Here is a 25,829-nt window from a genome sequence, read left to right on the forward strand (position 1 = left end):
CAGACCGGCGACCCGTGTCTGGAATATGTACTGAGTGAAACCATCGGGAGGGGGAGGTTTTTTTTTTTTTTTAATTCGTTTTTGCAGATAAAAGGGACAGCGAGCCTACCTCTTTTGACCATAGATGTTGAAAATGACGAGCGAAGTTTTGGCTTCGTCCCTTGCTTTTCACCATGAAATAAAAGTCTTAAGGCTGTAGCTCTCCCTGTCCTAAGGGAGTGTGCAAAGGGAGGGAAAATAAGCGGCGTGGGTGAGGGGTGGCGGAGCGGAACCGAGGAAGAGAGGAGAGGCGCTAGCCAGCCTCTGCCCGGAGGGCGTGGATCCGAGCGCAAGCCAGAACAGGTCCAGCGTTCTCGCGGCCACGGCTAGCGACGGGAGGGGCCCGGCATCTCAGCCGGCGACCCGCGTGTGGATCAGCTGCAAGCGGCCGGCAAGAAACTCCCCTGGATCCGCTCGGAGCTGCTGGACAAGGCACGTCCCTCTCCCGCAGCAAGCCAGCTAGGGGGAGAAGTTTCCCTGAGAGAAGGTACGGAACAGATCTAAAGCCAAAGACGGCTCAGGTGTGTCTAGGTGGGGGTTAATTTGCATCTGTTTTGCTAGCCCTACGGCTTCTCCCAGTTCGCCCGGTAGCCAACTCTTCGGGCGTGATGGAAGGCGGATTAAGGGTTTGCTGCTGGGAGGGGTCAACTCAGTGTGGATAGGAAATGGTGCGCAATCAGGGCTCCATCCTTGCCTAAAGCCCTAACCCGGGAAGAGACACCCCCTTTCCCAGCCCCGCCCCCTGGTGGCTGAGGCTGGATTCAAACACAGCTGCGTGTCAGTCGGACAGAGTGAAGCCGCTACACGAATCCTCCAGTTCCCACTTCCTCCGCGTGGTTACGGGTAGGTTAACCCTCTGTTTTTCCTCCAGCCTCCCCCATCCCCCACTGCCCCGTCCCTCTGGCGAGCATTCCAGACCCTCCTGGAGATTGCAGCCCTCTCTCCGGTAGGGAGTCGAAGGTCTACCTGGGTTTGGGGTCAGTCCTGGTCGCACTCCTCCCTGCCCCTGACCATCTCTTGGGTCGTGGGACAGTGTTCTCTCCTGCACCCCACCCCGCCCCTGTCTTGCTCCCATTCTCAGGAGAGGATTCCAGGTACTGGTTGGGGTTCGGTGTACGCCGCCAGCTTGAAAAGGGAGATCTGTGGACAGCAGGGTTGGGGGGGCGGCGTGAAAACGGGAAGGTTAAGGAGTTCCACCGTGGGGGCTAGAGGCCAGGCCGGGGGCGTGGTTGCCATGGCTCCTTGGTAGCCGAGCTGGTGGAGCTAGAGATGCCGGTCACGGATGGTCCCTTCTTCTTTGTGCCTCTCTCTCTTTTTTTGAGTAAGAGTGTGCGTGGGGAGGGAGAAAGTGATTAATTTGGAGAGCAGGGATTGGAGCCTGGAGGCTGGGAGGCTGGGGAACGCCGGCCCCTTGATTCTCACTCCTCTTGCACGCTGTGTGAGCGGCACTTTCTCAGTCAGGGGCAGGGCTGAGGAATTCCTGCGAAAACCCAAGGGCCGAAGAAGCCGCTGTCGCGCGGGCCCAGGTACCCACGCCCGGAGCCGCGCCTTGGGGCGAGCGCGGGGTGGGTGGTCCGGCTGTCAGCCGGGAAGGCGGGCTGGGGAGGGGGTAGAAGGCGAGCGGCGAAGGGCAGGTGTCTAGTGGCACAGCAGGGCGGCGCGGCGGGGAGGGAGCCCCGCGGCTTAGCCCTATGCGAGGGTCGCTGGGGTTCGGCCCCGCCCTTGAGAAGCTCGGAGGAGCCGCCAGGCCCCGCAAGTGGCCACCTGGGCACGCGCGTGCGCGACGGCGCGCTCTCTGGAACGCCCGTGGGGGCGAAGGGGGGCATGTGCGCGTGCGCGCGGAGGTGGGCAACTGGTGAGCCACCTGGGCTCGCGCCAGGCAGTCTCTTGAGGCGCCCAGACGGGTTCCAATTCCAGCTCCGGCATCTCTGTGATGTGTGATTTTGGACGAGCCATTTACTCCGTGCCTTGGTTTCCCCTTTTAAATAATAGAGATAATATCAATACCTTGCTTAAAGGTATGGATAGGTTTTTGCAGGACTGGAATGAGATAATCCAAGAAGACAGTTTAGCTTCGTGTTTAATGCTTAATAAACACCCTAAGTTAGTTATGGTTGCTGATGGCGTTACTGTTATTACTAATTAATCCTCAATTTAATTAGATATGGGGCATTCTCATTTCTCCGCATCTTTATATAAGGCAAAATACTGTGTTTTCTAATTTTGGAGATTATCAGTGGATATTAAATATTACTGCCCCATACAACAACTACACAGTTCTGGATTGCAGCAGATTGGAAGATATAAACTGACCAACTGCTGGTCACGTTGGCTTGTCAGTACATTGACGGAGAGAGAAGCTTAGAAAGCTATTTGGGGAAACTTAGTGATAAGGGGGGGAAAAGGAGTTTATTCTACAGCTTTGTGTGTAAGACTGTATTTCCTCTTTCACAGGCGGATGTTGCAGTTGGGTTTGTCTTAATTTCAGTCTCTTGTGATGAACCACCCTATGGCTTTCCATAATTTAACTTGGTTCTAGGGCGTAGTGTATAACCCAGCATTCCATTTTATGGCCTTAAGTGTTGCGATGGATTTACCTCTAGTAAAGTGTATAATCATTCCTCCCAAGCTCCTGAATATTGTCAGTAAATAAATGGAGACAAATAGTTATTTCTTGGCAAGTGTGAGTATTGGCTATGGCAGTTCATTAAAAATCTCTTTCTGGGTATGTTTTTATCCACATCACTGCAGAAGAGTAGGACTGTGATGATTATTACATGTTTTTTAGATTGTTCTCTGTTGCATCTATACTTACGGGTCCTTTAAAGAAAAGACTGCAGATGTTTATTGCTACCTCATGGTTTTATTATGTGCTCCAACTTACCTGGTGATGAGCAAAAACACATCCCATGGACCTAATTGTAAGAATGACAGGATTTGATATTGCCCATAATGTATTTATTACCTTTAAATTAATTAATCCCATTTACTGGATTGGTTTTAAATACAGTTTAAAAATATCATTTGCTTATTAAAATATAGTTGTGTCTGGGTGGATCCGAAGCAAGTAAAACTGGACATATGTTCCCATCACAAAGTTCCTTAAGACTTTTACAAGATAGACCTGACTTTGGAAAATATTTGCTGGATTAAATATAGTTTACTTTTGAAAATTCTGAAGATAGGTTGTTTGACCCAAAATTGCCTTGTTGAAATAATTAGCCTGGTTCATTTTTTTTAATGGAGAATTAAATAAGAGTAATGATCAAGACTGATTTATGATTCTGCTAGGTTTTGTTGTTGCTGTTTTTAATTTCATAAAGGAAAATTAAGTAATAGAGGGGGCTGGATGGCATCAGATTTGAAGGAATGAGTGTCAGGAAGCCCTGTGAATATCAATTCAGATAGTAGAGTATTGGACTTTTGCATGACAACACCCCCTTCTTCACAGTGAATATGTCATCTTTAAAAGGTACCTTGAGGAATTAGTGTGACAGCTTGCCTGAAATTCATGTGATCATTTACATATTGTTTCCCAGGAGCATTGGCATTAAATGTTTCATTTGTTGGAAATTATTTTGCCCTTTGATTTATGACAGCCAACAGTGCCATGGCGTCTAATACATTTTAGAAACAAAAATTTAGCTTTTCACTCTTTTGTATTTTCCCCTGAAAATCTAAGCAGTAGTGCACATGGAAAGCTTCAGTTAGGCCAAAGACAAAGGGTGACATAGAAAACCGTGACAGATCTGGAGGTATTGAGTCCTGAATTTGGGGAGCTAATTGACATGCAAAGGTATAAGCTAGAGGAGGAAGTTGTCTCTATACTAAGGCTGTTTTCAGTGATGTGCTGTATTATCTGATTCAATCAGTGTTGCTTGTTATTTTTTCAAACCGAGACCGAGAATACTATATTTTCAATTCTGAACATTTTGATTACAGCTTCATTGTAACTAATTCACTCTGAAGAGAATGCAATTATTATGGTGATTTACATACAATATGCTAAGTTAACACAGCTAATGAGTGAAAGCATAATATTCTTTCTATTCATTCCTGGAAAAATATTGTGCTAAGCATTCTTTCAAAGAAAAGATTACATTATTCACCAGCATTTTATGTCTACCTACAAGTAGAATTGGTTTTGAGCCATTTTCTCTGCTATTGAAGTGAAATCTCTCACATTTTGGCGACCATGCCTCTCCCCCTCTTTGGGGTGCGAGGGAGAATGGAAACAATTCCCAATTTAATTAGATATGGTGCTTTCTTCTTTCTCCACATCTTTACTAGAGGAAAGATTCTGTATTTTCTAATTTTGGAGGCTGGTTAACACCTTAAACATTACTAATTACTACAGTTTATTTTATGTGTGTCGCAATAGTGTAGTTAATTATAGTTTTCTCATTAGCACCATGTAGAGAATAATGAATTAACACATCCCTTTGATCGAAAGAACATCTAAGTTTATCTTCTGAGAATAAAAGTGTTATTGTGTTACCGAAAGTCACTATAATTTTCCCAAGAAACAAATTGGTTGGAATTCTCTAGCACTGGGATTGGAAGCTTGATGAATGAGTTGGATTGATCACAAACAAGAGGGAGTAGAGCTGTGGTTGCTTGGCAACGTAACATTATTCTACAATTTCTTCTGGTATATTTATCCAGTAAACTAGAAAATTCTGTTTTGTTAACAAATGTTTTTAGTCAGTGCACAAATAGACCATAACTAATTGAGATTTTATGTATTGTGGATTAAAAAATGATCCTGCTTACCTTCCTATTGTGTTTAGATAATAAAAATACAAAGAGAATGCATATTCTGTTTTCAGTGTTTAAAATTTTCTGTGAAAAAAATGTTATTTTCATTTCATAATAGCTTGTTCCTACCAAGAGATTATAATTTGTATATCTCTTTGGAAATCAAATTGTTAGGGATATGTATGTGTTTATGTGTATATTTATACATAATAAGAATCAGAGAGTTTGAACTGAGATGAATTCCTCAAAAATTGTGGTTTGCTGGTTGAACTGACAATATAGGTAAATTTAAGAAGGCATAAATATCCAATCCAAACGATGCTGGCAGGTGATGCAATAATATATGTATTGAATATGGCAACTGTATAAATGTACTCTGTTCTTTAAACAGGGTTTCTTTTCCTGGTGGTTTTAATTGTTCTCCCTTCTGACATTTGGGTGCATCCCATTTTCCCCATAGTTGCAAAGTAGGAGCTAAGCAAAACCATCAACAGCCCATCTTCTAATCCAGCTCTCCTTAACTCCAGGGACTACCGCGTACCACTTTCCCATTCGGTCTGTGAATTTTAGTGTGCATCAAAATTCCCTTCTCATATCTTAACATTCTTGAGCACACGTTCCATTTTATGCATCTCATAAACCTTATATTGTCTGGCACCGTGGGAAGCAAACTGGTGCACTAGCTATAGTAATCAGGCTGCCTGGGTTCCAAATCAAAGTCCACTAACTCCTTGGTGTGTGACCTTGGCTAAGTCATTTTAATCTAACACTGGTTTCTTCTATGGAGTGGAGGTTAATATCCATGCCCAGCTTGTGTGCATTATTGTGAACGTTATAGAGAACAAACTTTATAGACAGCTTAGTAGAACTTACTAAGCACTCAATTAATTCTGGCTTTTAATTATAATAATTATCCATCTATTCCACATTCAGTGTATGAATGGATAAAGATAGAGAGATAGATGTGCTTGTGTGTATGTGTGTGTGTGTATCCCTTTGCATGTGAATAAGTGTGAACCTTCATCATGGCACAATCAAATGGAAAATTGTTGATACCTACGTCAGTTATGCACACATATAGTAGTAGCGATTGTTCAACGTATTTGAAAGGTCCCAAGAGTACTGGTTCTCAGTTTGAACTGAAAGGAGAATCACCTGTAGAGCTTTTTAAAAATTACCAACCCAGATGAATTCCATCAGAATCCCTGGGGATGGTAACTAAGACTTGGGGATTTTTGAAAGCTTCTGGTGAGAGTAATGTACCTGGAGGGTTGAGTACCACCGACTTAGATTGGGGTAGATTTTCATGAAGATCATGTTGGCCTGACGCACTGATTTGCAGTTACCTCGGTGTCATGAAACGTGGTTGGAAAAGAAAAAAAAAGCTTTGGCAAACCTCTGAGGTTTTTCTTACAAATTCCTTTGGTTCCCTCTGCACATTTTATTCTCTGAAGAGCTCAAATGCACTTTTCATTTACTGTGTATTATTTCATTTCTCAGCCAAATGTCTCTGTGAAGATGGTAGGAAAGAAGTCATTATCCTGATTTTGCAGATGAACGGAGTGAGCCATACTGAAATTAAGTGATTTGATTAGATTCATACATTTAGAACAGACCCAGATACCAAGATTCCTGTGACTTTGAGTCTGAATGTTTCTCTCTTTTGCCTTGAGATTTCAAGTGAGATAGAGAATTATATTTTTAGGACTAAAAAAGTTGTGTAAGAAAAAGTTGTATAGATGTGAATTTCTACCTTTCTTGTAATTATGCATTGCAACAAAAAGCAGAACTTTTTTTTTTCTAAAAAGAGGCACCATAGTCTATTTAGGATCCAAACTAATGTACTTTGGACTGAACCTATCCTACGTATGTGTTTTATTTGGCCCAAGGAGTGTTTTAAGAAGTATTTCAGCCAACATTTAAAACCCAGGGATTTCACATAAAAATTCATACTTCTGACTTCTCTTTAAAAACTTGATGTCCTCACTGTATTGAACCTGAGTGTCCGGAGAGTGCCACTGGCTGGAAGTGGGTAGCGTGTCCCCTTGACAATTTTAAAGGACCCAGAGTTTTGTGTCTTCTCTGAGTAAGACTTGGTCTCCTCTTGCTTTTACTTTTATTTTTTCTTATGTATAAGCATACTCAGGCAATTGAAGGGAGTTTCAAGAAGGGACCACATCTTTTTGGAAAGGCTTGAGGGAAACCAACAAGGGCTGCCAAAGAGCCATTATTGCCTCTCATCCAGTGGGACAGTGACAAAAGAAGTTACTAAGGAGGTGAGAGCAGTAGGCCTGGGAAAGGCTGCCAGCCAGGACCTGTAAAGAAACTGCTGCAGTCAAGTGGCAGATGCAGACCACCTGCTCCTTCCTTGGAGTGGCCAAACTGACCAGGAGTCAGATGGCAGGGGAGCCTGGTTGAAGTGGTCTGCGGAGATGGTTCCCTCTGCACAGAGTAGGATGGAAGAAGGTGGGGAACGGATTGGAATCTGGTAGGTTAGGAGAATATCCAGCACACCTTGAGCCTTAAAATTTATGGAACGCAGGTAGGTAATGGGGAAGGAGAAAGTCTGAATTGCCAAAAGTAGAACAAAATGGAAAATCATTAAATTTGTGTTCAGAGCCATCTTCCTCTACTTTCCTTTGTCATTCTCTGCCCTTCGTTCATTGTCCTAGATGGGCGTGCTCCCATTCAGAGGTGGGTTTCTGCTGCAGTCTCCAAACTTCCAGACAGTCCTGTCCATTCTCCTATATAATTTCCTCTTTCCAAGATGAGAGCTGAGACAGCAGAGAGACTGATGCAAAAGGCATATTATAGCTTCTATGGTAACAGGTTTGCATTTTTAGCAGAGGTTCTTCCCTAACAGATGCTTTTGCTGCAAGTGGTATATCTGATGCTAAGGATTGCAGGTGTTAATGCCTGTGAAGTGGAGATACCCTCAAATAACAGTCTGACAGCTTAAAGTCACTGTAACCTGGACATTTGAATCTCCGGAGGGGTATCCCTCTTCTTTGGCATAGTGGTATCAGGGTGAAGAGGATAAGGCAATAATCAGGGATGCATTGGTAGCATACTGATATGAGGCATTTGTGTTCCCTGGGGCTAAGGGATGTAATTCACAGTGTAAAGGAAGGCAAGTAGGTAAGAAAAATGTGGTGATTTTTGATCATTTGATGCAGTTGGAGTTGATTGTGAATTCAGTTCGTTACTGCATCAAAGACCTTTGCTAAAGAATGTAAAGTGACAGAATATTAGCTTATTATGGGATGTTTTGTGTACTGATGTGTTCAAAGGAAACAACACATCTCATGCAAAATTTCAAGGGGAAGACCTTTTCTGACACACTCAGTACTACATTTCCATCCATTCAGAAGATTACTTTTGAAGATTTCTATTGGAAAATTATAATGTCTTGCAATATTTAGATGCTTTCAGCATTTTAGAGATTTTTTTTTTTCCATATCATCTTGCTTGACTTTTACAGTGACATGATGAACAAAAAGGGACAAGTTGTTAGCCCATTTTATAGATGAAAAAACAGGCAGGGTCTAATAACTGGTTAGGCAGTGTTTGTGAAACCAGAATTAAGGCTCAGATACCCTGATTTGTGGTCCAGTTCATAGCCCACACTACTGCTTTTAGATGTTCTTATTTACTTATCTATTTTTGAGATTTATTTATTTATTTGAGAGAGAGAGAAAACAGATGGGGGGAGGAGTAGAGAGAGAGGGAGAGAGAGTCCCAAACTGACTCCCGTGCTAAGCACGGAGCCCAGAGTGGGGCTCGATCTTATGACCCTGAGATTGTAACCTGAGCCAAAACCAAGAGTCAGTTGCCTAACTGACTGCACCACCCAGGCGCCCCTAGATTTTATTTGAAACAAAAGAGAAATGTGTTATAGCTAATGAATTAAAAAAAAATCAGAGTTAAGGTATAAACTGAAGGATGTGATGAGTCTAGGGGAAATATTGAAAACATTACCAGTTATATTTCCAAGGCTGAATGTAGCCTTCCCCAAAGATAAGGAAATCTGATTTTCCGTAGCTTCTTTAATTCTATGATATATTGACTGATTGATTGACTGTAGGTCCTATGAGATACTGACAAGTCATTTAAAAAGCTTTTATTGAATAATTGTTTTATACTAGAGACAGGACTAAGGCTGTGCCAGGCTGATGCTTAAATAGCTACCACTTACTGCATGTTTATGATATATTTTGCATTCTCTGCATCAGTGATTTGTGTAAAGTACTATTATTATAATACCCATTTTAAGCTGGATGACATAGACCTAGTGGGCTTTTTGTCCAAGGTCATCCTGTATGGCTTAGAAGTGGCAGAGCCAGGACTCACCGGGACTCAAACTCAGAAGTATCTGAGTCCCAGCCCCAAGCCCCTAACTGCCACCCTGTGTTCCCTTTGAGTCTCTCATACACCTTCCGCACCCTGTGTCAGTTCAGGGTGCTATAACAAAGTACCATAGCAGAGTGGCTTATAAACAACAGAAATTTATTTCCTATAGTTCTGGAGACTGGAAGTCTGAGATCAGGGTGCCAGCATGGTCTTCTTGCGAGGACCTTCTTCCGGGCTGACTTCTCTTTGTATCTGCCCAACAAGAATGGCAGGAGCACAAGAGAGCTCTCTGGGGTCTCTCTTATCAGGGAACTAATCCCACTCATGAGGGCTTCACCTCATGAACTAATTACCTACCAAAGGCCATAGCTCCAAATATCATCACATTGGAATTTGGGTCTCAACGTATGAATTTGGGGGGAAGCTCAAACATTTAGTCCTTTGCATGTCCTTTCTCTTCTCTCTTGGACTCCATCCCCCAGGTGTGCAGTGTCCATCGGTGCCCCCCTGATGAGCAGGATTCTCTCACTATAGTCTTCATCAAGAGCTAGCACCCATCTCTGTTGTTTATCCAAATTTACCTGTTCTGTGTTTCACTATCTCAGTTAAACATGTGGAAAAATAGATACAAAGGATTCCTCCTAAGGTATTACACGAAAATGCATACTTATCCCAGGTATGGCAGCATTTAAAAAGACTATTTAAAAGCTTTAATGCAAATAATTAATTGTGAGGGACTTCCATGTGGGAGATACATTGGGAGAGGAGGACATTTGTGTTCTCTCCAAAATTTTGTCATGAAAGCATTTGATGCCTGATTCTTTCTATAACAGTCCCTGGGCACCAGTATATGTAAAATTCAACCTTTACCCTCCCCAAAGCATTTGCTTGCCCTCATTACCATTTCTTATTTCTTGGCAGAAATGTTTCTGATGCTCTGTCATATCAATATGCATGGATTTCCCTCACGTCTGGGGGTTATATATAACCAATTGCATTACACGGTTGGCATTTCCACAAAGGTGTGAGTATCTGCCACTCTAGATTAAGATAGAAATAGTTGGCAATGGCAGATGTCATATACCGGCCTGACTTCTTGAAAATGACACCTATCATCATGATGGCACTATCTTTATTAACAGCTGTCAATTAAGATAAGGCTTTGAAGGAAAAAAAAATTCAATGCTATTCTAGGCATGGTCAATATATTTGGAATTTTGAGAGGTAGTTGATGTTTTGGTTTGGGGTGTTTAGAAGCAAATGCTATTATTATCTTTTTATGTGCAAAATATAAGTAGCATTCTCAGATGCTGAGGAATTCCAACTCCTTTTTCTATAATAGAGGCAAAAATGTTTGCTTTCTGCTTTGGCTAGACAGCCAATCCCATTTCTTTGGACTTGATGGAATGGATTTGCTATAGGACTTTTGTCTGACCCACGTCTGCTTCTCTAGAGCACAGTACTTGGCTTCTCAAGAAGTACATTTGTTTTTGTGTTATAAATATAAGACTTTCTAAACTTGTTCTGTAAAATGCATCTGATGACATAATGGAGAATTCATTTATTAGATTAAAATATTTAAGGCATTGTACAATGGCAAGAAATTGAAAACATTGCCCACAGTGGTAAGCAAACAAACAAAAATAATAACAATTTTAATATCTATAGAGTACATCAGAATGAATAACAGACTCTTTGGATTATTTATTATTCACTAATTTGAGATGTATACTATTTTCCATAAAGGAGATCTGAGTGAATGAATAAAAATAGAAAGCCCAAATAAAGATGTTTAAGTTTGACCTTGATTCCATTTTGCTTTGTAATCTCTAGCAATTAATTCTCAGTGGGGCTAGATTTCAAAGGGTCTCAACAGACCATTTTTTTCCATGTATAGAAGCTTCTGCATGAAATTGATTTGGGCTGAATTTTTTAATGCAGTTGACTTGCTTGAAATAATACTAAAGGACCACCATTGAGCAATTTGGATACAACTCATGTGTGCTTTTGTGAATCAGGTTCAAATAAACTGAATTTGACCTTAACCACTAACCCCTCAAAAAGGGGCTGGCAGTCATCACAGTGAATGCCATCCAATTATGTGTAAAAATTGATATAAGTCCTCTCTTCCTGTGGAGATGGCAGCCATCACCTACTTGGCATCATGGCTACCCTCAGACCTCTGAGGAAGCCCAAGATCATTAAAAAAGGACCAAGAGGGGCACCTGGGTGGCTCAGGTCCTTGGATCCAGCCCTGAGTCAGGCTCCCTGCCTAGTGGGGAGTATGCTTCTCTCTTTCTCTCTCCCTCTCCACCCCCCGCTCTCTCTCTCTCTTTCTCTTTTTCTCTCTCCCTCTCAATTAAATAAATAAAATCTTTAAAAAAATAAAAATAAGAAATAAAAAAGGACCAAGAAATTCATCCAGCACCCATCAGACCGATATGTCAAAATTAAGCGCAACTGGTGGAAGCCCAAAGACACTGACAGTAGGATGTGCAGAAGATTCAAGGGCCAGATCTTGATGCCCAGCATTGGTTACGGGAGCAAAAAGAAAACAAAGCACATGCTGCCCCGTGGCTTTTGGAAGTTCCTAGTCCACAATGCCAAGGAGCTTGGAGGGCTGCTGAGGTGCAACAAATCCTACCGTACAGAGATTGCTCACAATGTCTCCTCCAAGAACCACAGAGCCCTTGTGGAAAGAGCAGCCCAGCTGGCCATTGGAGTCACCAATCCCAATGCCAGGCTGTGCAGCAAAGAAAATGAATAGTTGGATAGTTTATGTGCACATTGTAGTTGTGTTAATAAAATCAGAAAACTAAAAAAAAAAAAAATAGGAGTTGTTGAATTGGAAATTGACCTCTATACCCCAAACCTGCTTTTGAAAACTTGGTTACTACCTCTGTTTTCCTGTTTCACCAGCTAGAAACTGAGGATAGAAACAGTTACCACTGCCTCCCAGTGGCAGCTGGAGAATTAATGAGCTAATATTTGTAAAGTGCTTTGAAGATAAAAGTGCCAGCTATTATTATTACTAATAAACCATTTTTCTCCAGTGTAATGTTGGACAGCGGCCATTAAAAACTCATTACTGTATTTAACAGTAAAACAATCTGCTACAGCCTTGTATTTACTGCCTCAATTAAGTATGCATTCCACTTCCTTTGCCCCTCGAAATTCAGAGCTGATGAGGAGGGACAAAAAGGTGTGTGTCATCATTTCCCAAGTTCATTTAAATAATGGGGTTAACAGACTGGATGCTTAGAGTGGAGAGTAGTTGGATTGTTTCTACTGAAAACTAGACTGTGTCCTTAATGGGAGGCTAATTGGGCTACACATTTGCTTCTGTGCTCTATGAAGGGAGTGGAATGCCAGTTCTAGGTTTTTATTCAACTGGATTCGCTTCACATCTACTGCTGTTGAAGATTGTATTCCAGTGTCTTGTTGGTTCAGACTGGTTCCATGAATGTCACAGTTTATGTGGGCGGTTGTATGGTGTGTGTGTGTGTGTGTGTGCATAGTGGAGCAGGAGTGGGTGTGTTCTATTTAGAACTCATGCCAAACATGAAGTAGAAAACTGAAGTAATTATTTCAGCTGCTTCCAGTCCACAAATATTAAAAAATAAATCTGGAGGTCTTGAATTATACAGAGTAGTTCATTAATCTGTAATTGATGTGTTGTATTAAATCCCTTCAATATGAATTTATTTTGATCTACGTGGATGTTCTTAAATACTGCATGATACAGGTAGTGTATTTCTCACCCATTGCCAAAACAATGCTCATTTTTCCATATGCTGTTTTACTACTGCAAATAAGAGTAAAAGATATAAAATAAATCAATGACTGGAATCACAACAAGTAAATCTGAAGTCTATTCACTAGCTACCTCCAGTCTGTAAGTCCTAAACCAGTATCTAAAGGTTGAACAAAAGAGGCCTCATAGCAGCATAAATTCACTGAATTCACTGCTAGCATTTTGGTATGGGAAGAACTTCCTCATTCAGTGAATACTCACTCTTAATTTAGAACCATTCTAATAAGCATAACTCTGTTTTATTTTAGTGGATGACAGAGTATAAACTGCAAGTTAGAACAGTTGATGGAAATTTTGCAGATTCGTTCACAGACAAAAGAAATTATAGTTAGCATCTCTTCAGCAAGGGAGGAGAATGGAAAGGCTAGAAAGAGGCAACTCAGAAATCATGATGGCCTTATGAGTGGTCCCTGAGTCATTAAGAAATTATGAAATAGTTTAAAAAAAATGACCTATCACCTATATGAGTATAGATCATTAATCTGAAAATCAAGTGAAATCATCTTTCCTAGTGATCTACCTGTTTAAGAATGTTACATGCAAATACAAAACAGCAATATTAAAATTCCCCAAACCTTTTACAAGATGTCCTTCTAATAGCAATGCACTAATAACCATCCAAGGTACTATTGTTTGCAGATGAGATTTTGCACTGCAAGTGTATCACAGTATATTTTTTTATTACTATCACTTAGGGAGGCCATGCTTTGTAAATACTATCACCATTCCATTGACTTCTGAAATGGAGCTCATGCTATTTTCATCATTTATTTTGTTGAATTGTGCATGGGGAATTCACCATATGGCTTTAAACTGTTTAAGACCTCAGAAGGAATGTGTTTTGCATATCAGATTCTTCGGGGAAATACACAAGTTGCTTATCATTTGGAAGAAAAGTACCTGGAGACTTATGTGTAGCTAAGAGGGGAAATGATCAAAAATTAGTTTGAATTATGACTATGTAGCAATTTATGTAAAATGTGAAGGGGTACTGTTTGGTTACCTATTGCCACATTACTAACCCATAACTGAAACAACAACAATTTTTTGAAATCTCATGCTTTTGTATGTCAGGGACTCAGGCAGGGCTAAGATGGATGATTTCAGCCCCATCTGGTGACAGCTGGGGTGACATGGTAGGTTCAGATGGTGGCCGGGTTGGGCTAGTGGCCCCAGAATAGCTTCACTTGCATGTCTGGTGCTGTATACGTGAAAGGGGAGGCTGAACTCAGCTGGGCCCCTCTTTGGCCTCTGTTTATTTTCATGTAGCACATGATCTCTCCACTGTAGGTCAATGTAGACCTCTCAAGTAGGTCATTGGACTTCTTACATGATGGCTCAGTGGTCCAAGAGTCCAATTTAGAAGATCATCAGTTCTGGTAAAGACTGGGCCTGGAACAGGTCCAGCATCCCTTCCACTGTGGTCCAAACCATAAAACACCAGTCCAGATGCAAAGGGAGCACTCATCCAGCTACCCTGCTGTGCTGGAGGGTGCTACCAGACAGGGCAGGAAGAACTTGAAAGACATGCTAATCAAGAGAATTATTATATCCCCTGTGATACCATTTACTCACTCCATGACTAATTACAAAGTGGAAGAAAACTTGGAAGAGGTAGAAGAACCCAGTGCCCCAAAGGGATACTCCTTTCCCTTCCTTCTTCCTAGATCTCTTATGCCCAGGAGCACAAACGACTTAGAGAAGGGAGTGTGACAGGAGAGTGAACTTTGGCTAGCCGGAGGCACCCATGTCTCGAGAGGGAGGCTAGAAGTGAGAGGATGGGCAGCTGAGGACCCTTCAGGCTGAGATGCCTTAGCAGGATGGGCTTTGCTGATGCTCTGTACCTCCCATCCATTTGCATTTATCCTTACTCTTCCATTTAGCTCAGAAGTGGCTTGGCCTTGGCAGGACTAGGGCTCCCCCAGCGAAACTCAAATGCCTGGAAACATGGAGTTGACCACTCAGATCGCACAGGCACCGGGCTTAGGGAGGGACGGAGAAGAGCCTCTCCATGTCCTTCTGTTTATCTTTTGCAGCCACAAACGAAAAAGGAGGCAGGCTTCTTGCACCGAGATGATTATTGTGCATTTGGCTTCCATCTTTCTTTACCTGTAACTTTCAGAAACAGGATTGTAATGGAAAGGGGACTCACAGGTGGTGAGTACCAACATTCTCCTATCTTCCTGCAGTGCTGTGCGAGCGCGGAGCAAGGAGCAAGTCAAGAATGTACAGCAAGGGAGCTGTCTTGGGCTGTTTCTTTTCTCTTCAAATGCTCCCTGATAATGGATGAACAACCACCGCCATGTCTAATATAGGTTCGGTTTGTGTTCTCATCGCCTCTGCTTCTCTATTTCCTCACACCTTCCCATCATCTTCTTCCTTCTCTGGCCTGCCGATTTTTCTCTCAGTGCTTGGGAGCCACACATACTATCATTCTCATACCTCTGGTACTTCATCCCACTCTTCTGATAAACACAGATGTTTTTCTCCTGCAGTCTTTCCAAAAGCACGTTTGGAGTATTGCACTATATTTTTCATATCTCAGAAACTAATTCAGCAGGTTAAATGCAATATGTGTAACCCTAAAATGCTCTGCCATGGTGAATTTAATTCTATACTGGTAATGCTGAAAATTGCCTTTAAGTAAGAGACACAAGCATATATCATTTAATGGGATTCTTATAAAAATTTGTTAAATAAATGAATAATAAATAAAAAATAAAAATGTTAAATGAATACATAAATAAAAACTAGGTGTTTAAGCAAGGTAGGTATTAATCCTATTCAGAGAGGTTAAGGGAACTCCTGGCACCATTTCTGTAAGAGGGGAACTGGAAATCAGGTGGTCTGATTTTGTCTTAAGTCATTTTCATGACAAACCACTTAGCTGTTGATAAAATGTTCCCTTGTTCAGAAAACTTAGTGTTTTCTGGACAGGTTCATTTTTAGATGATACAACCTATAAAGCCGTATTAAAAACTCTTGGCACTGTTGAAACACAGGCAATCCTCGGATTTTTTCCTGTGGGTTTCTTTTGTTATAGCAAAATATATTTTTACTACAGCAGAGAGCACCTCCTGGCCGGTCTTGCTTTAGCACTTGTCCATCTTCTGTGCTCTGCATCCTTTCTCTACTCGTACATGACCACAAAGCCTGCTTCAACTTTCTCTTTGACACACTGAGATTCATTTCTCATGAGCCATTCTGGATAATTCCATGTTCAGTCTTTTAATCACTAGACCACTGTAACCTTCCCCTCACTGGATTTCTGCCCTTTGTCATCGTTATTCTCCACGAAGGTCTAAATGTCCCTGAGAAAATCCCCTTTCTCACTTGTCACTTTGACCATGATGTCACTTACTTCCCGAAAATTTCTCCTGGCTTCCCACTGCTTTGCAGGCCAAGTAACTGTCACACTTGGTTTCCACATTCAGCTGGACTCAGCCTTCATTATTTCCTTCTACTTTCCTGTATCCTTAGAGACCCTCTCCTTTTAGTCAAAAGCTCGCCGTTCCAGCCTTTTTAGAGCTCCTGTCTTCTCAGACACATTTCCTGTTGTTCTTTCTTTTTTTTAATTATTTAAAAAAGATTTTATTTATTTATTTGACAGAGAGAGACATAGCGAGAGAGGGAACACAAGCAGGGGGAGTGGGAGAGGGAGGAGCAGGCTTCCTGTGGAGCAGGGAGCCCGATGTGGGGCTCGATCCCAGGACCCTGGGACCATGACTGGAGCCGAAGGCAGATACTTAACAACTGAGCCACACAGGCACCCGTCCTGCTGTTCTTTCTTCTTAAAATAACTGGTCACTCGATCATCTATTCTCTAAGACTCCCCCAAATACACTGTCTTTATTATTTTTGTCATAAGGTACTTAACATTTTTAACAGCACATTAAAAGAAAAAAGTGTTGCTTTAAAACTGAGGTTTTATTTCATTACTGTAAATGAAACACCAGCGTAGTGGGAAACAATGAAAGGTAACTACAAATGTTAACTCAATGAAAACAGTCCAAGGTCATTAATGATAGCTGGTTACAAATTACCCACCTACCTGCCAAAGGCTTTGGGTTGAAGTTCTGCTCCCTCTCTCCCACTATAAAATAGCAAGATTAGTAAAGTTAAAGTGTTGCTAGTGATATATTAGGACTTACCTGAGACTTCGCTTTTTTTTTTTTTTTTTTTTTTTTACAGTCAGAAAGATTGCAAAACAATTCAAAGGGGATATTCACTTAGGTCATGCCCAAAAGTGCTTCCTAAGATGATCACACTACTGAGAATAGTGCTCTACAATATGCAGCCCAGCTCAAGGAGGGTGAAGACATCCCTTAGAAAAATTCATCACACTTCTCTGCCTTTATCCTATTATGTTCCTGCATTTAATCATTAAATGAAAATTTGTGAAGTTCTTGCTATGTGAAAATCACTATGCTGGATGGATAAACTCCAAGGTGAATTAAGACACAGTACCTGGCCTGAAGATGCTTACAGTTACCACCAAATATACACCTATAAAATAGTATTAATATGAACATATATGCATTTTCTGGGGTCTGACACTCCTGAAATGTTGTAAAACTCCAGTCTAATTAAGGATGTATACTCAAATAAGAACAATGTAAAGTAGAGGACCAAAACTGCCATAGGAGAATGTATAGACAGTATATGATCAGAATAGGAAAGATTATTTCCAGTTTGTGCACTATTAAAAGTGTCAGGGGGCACCTGGGTTGCTCAATCAGTTAAGCATCTGCCTGCATCGGGCTCCCTGCTCAATGGGGAGTCTGCTTCTCCCTCTCCCGCTGCCCCTCCCCACCGCTCTGTGCACTCTCTCTCTCAAATAAATAAAATCTTTAAACAAATAAGATGAACGTGTCAGAAAAGAGGTAGAATTTGAAAGACAAAGAAGAAATTCCACTGCAATTACCATTTCTCTGAAGCAAAATAAACACGCAAGCCCTACTTAATGAGCAATTAATTTTTAGCAGTATTTATCACACCAGAGTCTAGTGCTGTTAGAGAAAACCTTCTTGTGATAAAATGTGATTTGATTACCTTTCTCAAGTTCCAAAAGGCTTTTCCATGTATTATAAAACAGGAGCCCTCCCCAGTTTGGCATAGACTTAGAGAAAGCCAAACCTGGGTGGAAAATGGAGAGCCAACCTAAAGCCTGTTTGATTGACAAGTCAGGGGTGTGGACATCCAGAGCCATCATAAGGATGTTTGAGTTCTGTGACCTTGGAGGGTGCTTTCCAAACCTGAGATGACCAGGAAATCAGATGTTCCCAATAGAAAAACAGTGCCCTCTGTGTTTTCTAGGTGGTTTTTTTTTCTCCTTTATGTCTCAGAGCACTGTTGACTCTGTGTTCTCTAGTCCCTTCTAGGACCTGGTCCTCAGTCACAGAAGCTCAGATAATGCAGATAAGGCTATTGTGTATTTAGTTTTCTATACTTAATATGCTTGTGAAATGGGAAGAAGGAAAAAAAACAAAGGAAAGTAATAATAAGGTTATCAAATACTAAGAGCTGACAGTGAAACACTAGGATTTTCTTTATTGTTGTTTATATTTGTGTAATTTTTATATATTTTTCAAGTGAAAATATTTTGTGCCTTTTTTTCTTAGAAACACTGAGGTCACATGCTACATTATCAATGTCACTTTTTTTAAATTTTATCTTTTTTATTTAAAAAAATAAAGTTTTATTTATTTAGATAATATCTATACCCAATGTGGAGCTTGAATTCATACCCCAAGATCAGTAGTTGCATGCTCTTCAATTGAGTCATCTAGGTGCTCCTTTTTTTTTTTTTAAATATCACTTTCTTATTGGCCATACTAACACTTACATAATTGACCTGTTGAGTCTTCTGTACATTGCATTTTAATTACATCAGTAATTTCACTTTTTTTTTAAGATTTTATTTATTTATTGGAGAGGGAGCACAAGCAGGAGGAGTGGCAGGCAGAGGGAGAAGCAGATTCCCCGCTGAGCAAGGAGCCCAATGCAGGACTCGCTCCCAGGACCCTGGGATCATGACCTGAGCTGAAGGCAGATGCTTAACCAACTGAGCCATCCAGGCGTCTCCAGTAATTTCACTTTTTTAAAAAAGAGTAGGGAAATGAATATCCACAATATTGATTAGTGATGGATATTCTTGCTTTTGCTAGCACCTCTTTTTGATTATTGTGGATATTTCATTAATACCTAGAAATACAGAAAATATAACCTTTTAAAGTTCAAAGGGAAGAAGAACTTGTGTGTTAGTAAAGTTGATAAAACAATAGTGCATTGATGTGAAATATTCTAGCTTTATCTTCTGAAGTTATTCTTTGCAAATATTAATCATGTGCACCTAATAAGTAACAGTGACAAGGCATAACTTAGAGACTATGAAATTGAGAATTTGAACACATAGCATGTGCAGGCATACACATACATAGACATAACTGCTCTTTGGTAAATCTACATAACCTCACTTATGCTGAATTCACTCTCAGGATCTGCTTTCTCATCAAGTATTTATCAGCAAAATGAAAACCTCTTAAAATTGTCATGGATTTGCTTATACTACTATATGTTAAGTGTAAAAAGTAACATTTATTTCTTGCCCTCATACTAGGTGACTAATTATAAAACTGTTCTGTGAATTGAAGCACATCTCTCAAAAGCTTTACAATTTGATTTTTGACAAACGAATGATGCAACAGTGAAATTTACTTGAGGTGACCATTTCATGAATTCAGAATTTTTTTTGACTTTCAACATTTCTACTCATTATTTATTGACTCAGTTTCATCAAATTTGTCAACTGCCGGCCTAAAGCTTTGGAAATTGGTATGATGAAAATTCTGAGTGGGAATAAATGTCTTTAGAGATATTTTAAACCCAAGAATGTGGGATCTGAGACCTACCTGTCCAGATATGGCAGAAAATGTAAACAAAAAATGACATTTAAAAAAATACTACCCTATTTTAGAGGAACAGTACTAATCAGATAATATTTAAAAACTCAGGGGCACCTGGCTGGCTCAGTCAGTGGAGCATGTGACTCTTGATCTTGGGGTTGTGAGTTCAAGACTATGTTGGGTGTAGAGATTACTTAAAAATAAAAATGTTTTAAATAAGTAAATAAAAACTCATGACTGGTGGTACAATTTTGAATTGAGGTATTATGGGGAAAATATCATTACTGGAGTTTGAAGTTTTGGCTTTTTGATGTTGTTTGGCAGAATAATTCTTTATACTACAGTTTTTTTTTTTTTTTTTGATTTCCTGTGAATTCAGAGCTGACTTTCTTATATGACAGTTGAAAAGAATCTTCTTACTTCTTGTGTATTCTTTTTAATGTGGCCAGGAGAAAGATTAAAGTGAATACTCTCATAAAGTGATTGAGAGTTGATTCTGAAATAATGTACCAGACAATGCTCTTAGGGTGAAAGAATAGCCTCAGAAACATAAGATAGTCAACATATACCAGACCCGTCTGTTAAAAAACATAAAATAGTTTGTGTTTATTGATGCCTTGTGTAAGATGTGGATTTACCAGAAGCATTTGAATTTCATATTTCCCTATGACTGCTAACTGACCAATGGTATTGGTAATATATTTAGAAAGTTTATTTCCTCCTTAAGCATAAGATGCCATCGGACATTCAAGGAACATTGCTGGAGGCGACTTTGACATTGACAAAGTGGAACATACATTTGGGAAAGGGCTGCTAAATATGGCCATTCATACCCAGAGAACTAGCATTTTCCCATTTGCTAGGATTTTCCTAATTTGGCAGTGGTTCCTGGATGCCACACCTAGACTTTCTTTCTTTAGCAATGTTGATTTATGGAAATGCTTTGATAGAGGCTCAAAAGCTAACACCAAATTCAGCTGTGCAGAAAGACTCCAAATTATATTCTTCTTTTTTGTCAATATTTTCACTAGGGCAATGTGAGATATTAAATCACCTGGAATTAGTTTATGTGCCATTTCAGCAACCTTTTGTGTTCAATCAGCTACAAGCTGTTTGTGCTGATTAGCAGTTTAAAAGTCTGCAGAGGAAGGAAGTTTTCAGTAGCTTTTTTCTTTTTCTTTTTTTATCTCTTCAGTCCCGTGTTCACTGGGGTAGGAGTTACCCTCTGTGTAACTCCCAAATAATTTGGTTGAACAGATCCATGCTGGAAAAGAACAGTATCAGAAAAAATTTATCTATGTGTCTATAGTTATGCTCCCAGATACAAAAGAGGAGAAGAATCGGTGACTCCAAGTGAAGTAAGTGTGTGTGTGTGTGTGTGTGTGTGTGTGTGTGTGTGTGTGAGACTCTGATTCCAAGGAGTCATTCATTCATTCATCAAATATTTATTGAGCTGTTTATAAATTCCAGGCACCGTGCTAAGCATTAAGATGAAGACGAATTCCCTGCCTTCCAGAGTTTACCATTATTGAGAATGTCAGCCAATAAATAAGTAAACAAATAAAATCATTACAGGAAAGAAAAAAAGGATGATGGTAGAGAAAAATGAAAGGAGGAACTTATTTTAGAAAGGGTTTTCTGCGAAGATGACTTTCCAGCCAAGCCAGAAAGGGAGGAAGGCTCACGGAAAGAGCCAGAAGGGCAGGGTTCCAGGCAGAGGGGCAGCAAGCGGAAAGGCACCATGGAGGACAAGAATTTGGCATGGTCTGGAGCTGACAGAAGGCTAGAACCTGGAGCGTAGGGAGCTTGGGCGTGAATGGCACAGGAAAGGTTAGGGCAGATCTTGTGAGCCCTTACAGGTCATAGAGGAGAATGTGAATTTAAAGCACCATATAGGAACTTCAAAGGAATCCAAGCAGTTAAAGGAAGTGGATCTGATTTATGTTTGTCAAAAAAAAAAAATCGCTTTAGCTGTTGCATGAAGAGTGGATTGCAACAGGGAGCAGGATCCGTTGGTGTTCCACATGGGGAATGAGAACAACTCGGACTTGAACTAGGGTGCGATAAAGGGGATTTGTGAGACTGTTTATTGTACTTTTAATAAGATGATATGGGTGGTTTGGGGATTGTTGTGAGAGATAGCACACAGCCCCTGCAGGCAGAAACCTACATGGGAAACAAGCACAGAATATGTAGTTGTGAGACAAGGAGGTCTGAGATATGTGTCGTTGCCATACTGCCTCACAGCAGAGGGATTTGGATGAGCCCCAGGAGGGCTGAGGACTGGGGCCAGTGACATTTAGTGAGCTTCTGGTCTGAAAGAGGGCATGCACTGCTGAAAGAATGCGCTACACTGCACTGGAGGAACCTGCTCATTAATTCTTACAGCACTTTTGTGTTGGGTATGGAAGATGAAAGACATTTTCCATTCAATTATTGATCATAAGCATGATATGTGTTGATTAAAATGGCAAGATAATTTGTATCAAATAGAATTCCGTTATCCTTTTTTCCCTTGCTATATTTTAATATATCATATTTAAGTTTCCCCAAGTGAGTAGAGAACACAGTACCCACCTCCCCCTAAGGAAAGAACCATTCTATTGTTAAAAGTGTTACTGAATAGCAAGTAAATTATGTTGACTTTAACCCAAATGCCCACCCTATTTTTTGGTATACACATTAGTAATGTGAAATGCTTCTAAATGTGTCCTTCTAGAAAGATTAAAGTTTAGACTTTGGATGTTTATTTTCATATTTATGTGAAAAAGATACAATTTATTAGTTATATAGATAATGACAAAGAACAAAGAATAAGTTTTAAATTCATAAGAAAAAAACAACACAATGGAAAAATGGGCAAAGAGAAAGAACACATTTTAGAAAAAAGAAACTCAGTTGGTCAAAAATAATGTAAAAATAGTGGACCTCACAATAATCAGGGCAATGCAAATTAAAATCTCAGTGAAAACAAATTGTAGTTCATCCGTACCATGGAATACTACTCAGCAATCACAAAGAATGGACCTATGCAATAACATGAATGACTCTCAAAAACATCGTGCTGAGTGAAAGAAGCCAGACACAAAAGGTTAAATACTGTATGTTTCCATTTATAGGATATTCTGGAAAAGGTAAAACTAGAGGGACAAATAAAATCAGTGATTTCAGGGACTGGTGAGTGGGGTTGGGAGTTGAGGTGATGGAGATATTTTATATCTTGATTGTAGTCATGTTTAAACAACTGTATACTTTGTCAATACTGAATTGTACATTTAAAACTTGTTAATTTTACTCTAGGCAAATTATACTTTAGTAAAGCTGATTTAAAGAAAAAAGCAATGAGGATCTGTGTTACATTTATTGGGCTATAACAGTGAAAATATCGAAAACTGAATGTTGTAAAGATATCAGGAAATGGGAGCATTCATGCTCTGCTGATGTGAGTAAAAAGTGACAGAACCCCCTTTGGGAGGAGGAATTCACAATAGCTAGGAAGGTTGAAAATATTTATACCCTAGGATGCCCCAGCCATTCTGTAGCTGCATGATTACCCAAGAGAAGTGCTCACACATGTGCTCAAGGGGAACTATCCAGTCAGGGAGGAAGAATTTCCTCTGCTATTCAAGGTCCTTCTAGCTGGACTAAGAATCAAATTGACATAAGACAGATTAATGGGAGAAAATAAAATTTAATTTCATACACATGAGAAATCCACACAAACATGGAAATTCCAAAGACAGGCAAAGTGAGATATATATATGTCCTTCTGACTAAGAAGAAGGGGGTAGGGGTCTGGGACTTCAAAGGGAATGAATGCAATCCTCCGGAAGATGAAAAAGAGTAAATGCTTGGTAAAGAAATGTTTCTGGGCCACTCAGAAACAGTGGACATAGAGGACTTTGATCAAACAGACCTTGCTAGTTTCCCCCTTATCTACTGTAGTAATTCATATCATAATGTAGATATCTATGGTGATAACTCTCTTCTTGGAGCAGGTCCTCTATCTGTATTATTATTAGGTAGTTGAGGAAGGAAGTAAAGAACTTTTCCTGAATCTGCTGGGTTTTGGTTGCTTTTAACTCAAAATAATCTTTCTACCAAAGTGGCCCATCTTAGGACAGCCTGTCTTTATCCCCTACAATACAAACATGTTCTGTGCAACCATTTGTTTTGTTTTGTTTTTAAGTAGGCTCTACGCCCAACGTAGACCCCAAGATCAAGAGTTGCATGTTCTCCTGACTGAGCCAGCCAGGTGCCCCTTCATGCAACCATTTGTAAGAGTAAAAAGTGGAAACAACCTACATGTCTATCAAAAGGGGATAAATAGCTTGAAATATATAAAATATTTAGTATACGCATGTTGACTTGTAGAACAGTTCAAATGAATGAACTAAATATAAATGTAGATTTTGAAAATAATTTATGTGAAAATAAGCAAGTGTCAGAATGATACCTTGTGTATGATAGTGTTAAAAAATGAAATTTGAATGAGTAAAATTTTAAAATCTTATGGGCTTTATTCAGTGATTCTTGAATCAAGCAGTATCCCATCTAGCAGATAGAAAGGAGCTCTGAGTAGCTGTACAAAATGAAAGACTTCTAGGGGCTGAAGGCAGCACATACAAGGATTAGTAGCAAAAAGTGAATTGTTTCAGACAAGGTCACTTTCCTTTAGAAAGCAGCGGGGGGTCTATTGGGTCTATTACCTCCCTAGTACTGACCAGGGATTCTTGATTGACTGGTGTAAGATTCCATGCCTGGGACAGGCTGAAACTGTAACTAAGTTAAGGCTTGTTGTGGTTAGGCTCAGCATAAGCAACTCCATTTGGGGCCTCTTGTCTCATTGTCAACAATACCAATTACGTGAATTAAAAATACTCATGCAACATTATATTTATAGAGTAGTATAAAAAATGTGTTGCTTGCACATTAAATTAAATATGTTGGTTCTTTCCAGGAGTAAAGGGAGATGGAATTTAGAAGAGAGTAAATTTAAGGGACTTTCAACTTAATTTCTTGTATTTTGTTTATTTAGTGATTTCTGGGGGCACCTGGTAAAGCATGAGACTCTTGAACTCTGTGTTGGGAGTTTGAGCCCCATGTTGGGTTTGGAGCCTACTTAAAAAATAAATAAATAAAAATAAAAAGTGAGTTCTTAGGCAAATATGACAAAATGTTAATATTTAAAAATTTAGATGGCAATTACGTAGGCATCTTTAAATTCTATTTCCTGTATCTAAATTTCTTCATAAAATAAAAACATGTAAGCTACATTGCAAATTTGCCAATATAGAATTTGTGTTTTTTGGTCAAGTAGGAACATTATCACCAAAAGCTGATAATGAACTGTTTCAGCTCTTGATTACAATGTAGATCTATCAGAGTGTTTATAGGTAACAGACCCTAAACTCATTCAGAGATTAACTTGCTTAGATCTAAGAGAAATCTCATGCCTTTCCATTTTTAATTTCATGGTAGTTGTCAAAGACTAGACAAAAAGTCAACTCAATCTCCTTTTCAGAAGAGTAGAGGTAAACCACATAGTCACACTCCAGTACTTAACATCTGTACAAAGACTTATATATACATGAGTAGTATTTAGTATTTCAGGTAGTCTTCCTGATGTTTATGTTGGTTCTGTAAGTGTTGCTATTGGAATATAGATGAGCAAACATTGAAGAGGGAGTTTAAATTACATGTTTAATATTAAGTTAATGAGACTGTAGATACTGTACTTATGCAAGATATTACCCTATTGTATCTTAATATTTATTGACTTAATTTATGGAAATATTTTATGTGCTCAAAATGATATGACTACATATGTGACAAATCTTACTTAAAAATTTAGGTTTCTAATTAGAGACGATGGACTCTGACAAACAAACTGAGGGTTCTAGAGGGGAGGGGGGTGGGGGGATGGGTTAGCCTGGTGATGGGTATTAAGGAGGGCACATTCT

The 25,829-nt window shown here is 39.9% G+C and overlaps 1 protein-coding gene across 17 annotated transcripts in view; it reads left to right on the plus strand.

The window, feature by feature from the left end:
• Nucleotides 1–267: 267 nt before the first annotated feature.
• Nucleotides 268–25,829, plus strand: part of CHL1 (cell adhesion molecule L1 like) — a 205,805-nt gene continuing 180,243 nt past the window's right edge. For 6 of the 17 annotated variants that reach the window (XM_073901545.1, XM_073901556.1, XM_073901548.1 and 3 more), the window contains exon 1: nucleotides 268–526. The gene's annotated coding sequence lies outside the window, so the exon portion shown is untranslated. The other 11 variants (XM_073901543.1, XM_073901560.1, XM_073901557.1 and 8 more) reach the window with 10 other exon arrangements.

The sequence above is a fragment of the Callorhinus ursinus genome, unplaced genomic scaffold, assembly GCF_003265705.2.
Source record: "Callorhinus ursinus isolate GAN/ISIS: 27379988/994484 unplaced genomic scaffold, GSC_fseal_2.0 scaffold15, whole genome shotgun sequence".
Taxonomy (NCBI): Eukaryota; Metazoa; Chordata; class Mammalia; order Carnivora; family Otariidae; genus Callorhinus; species Callorhinus ursinus.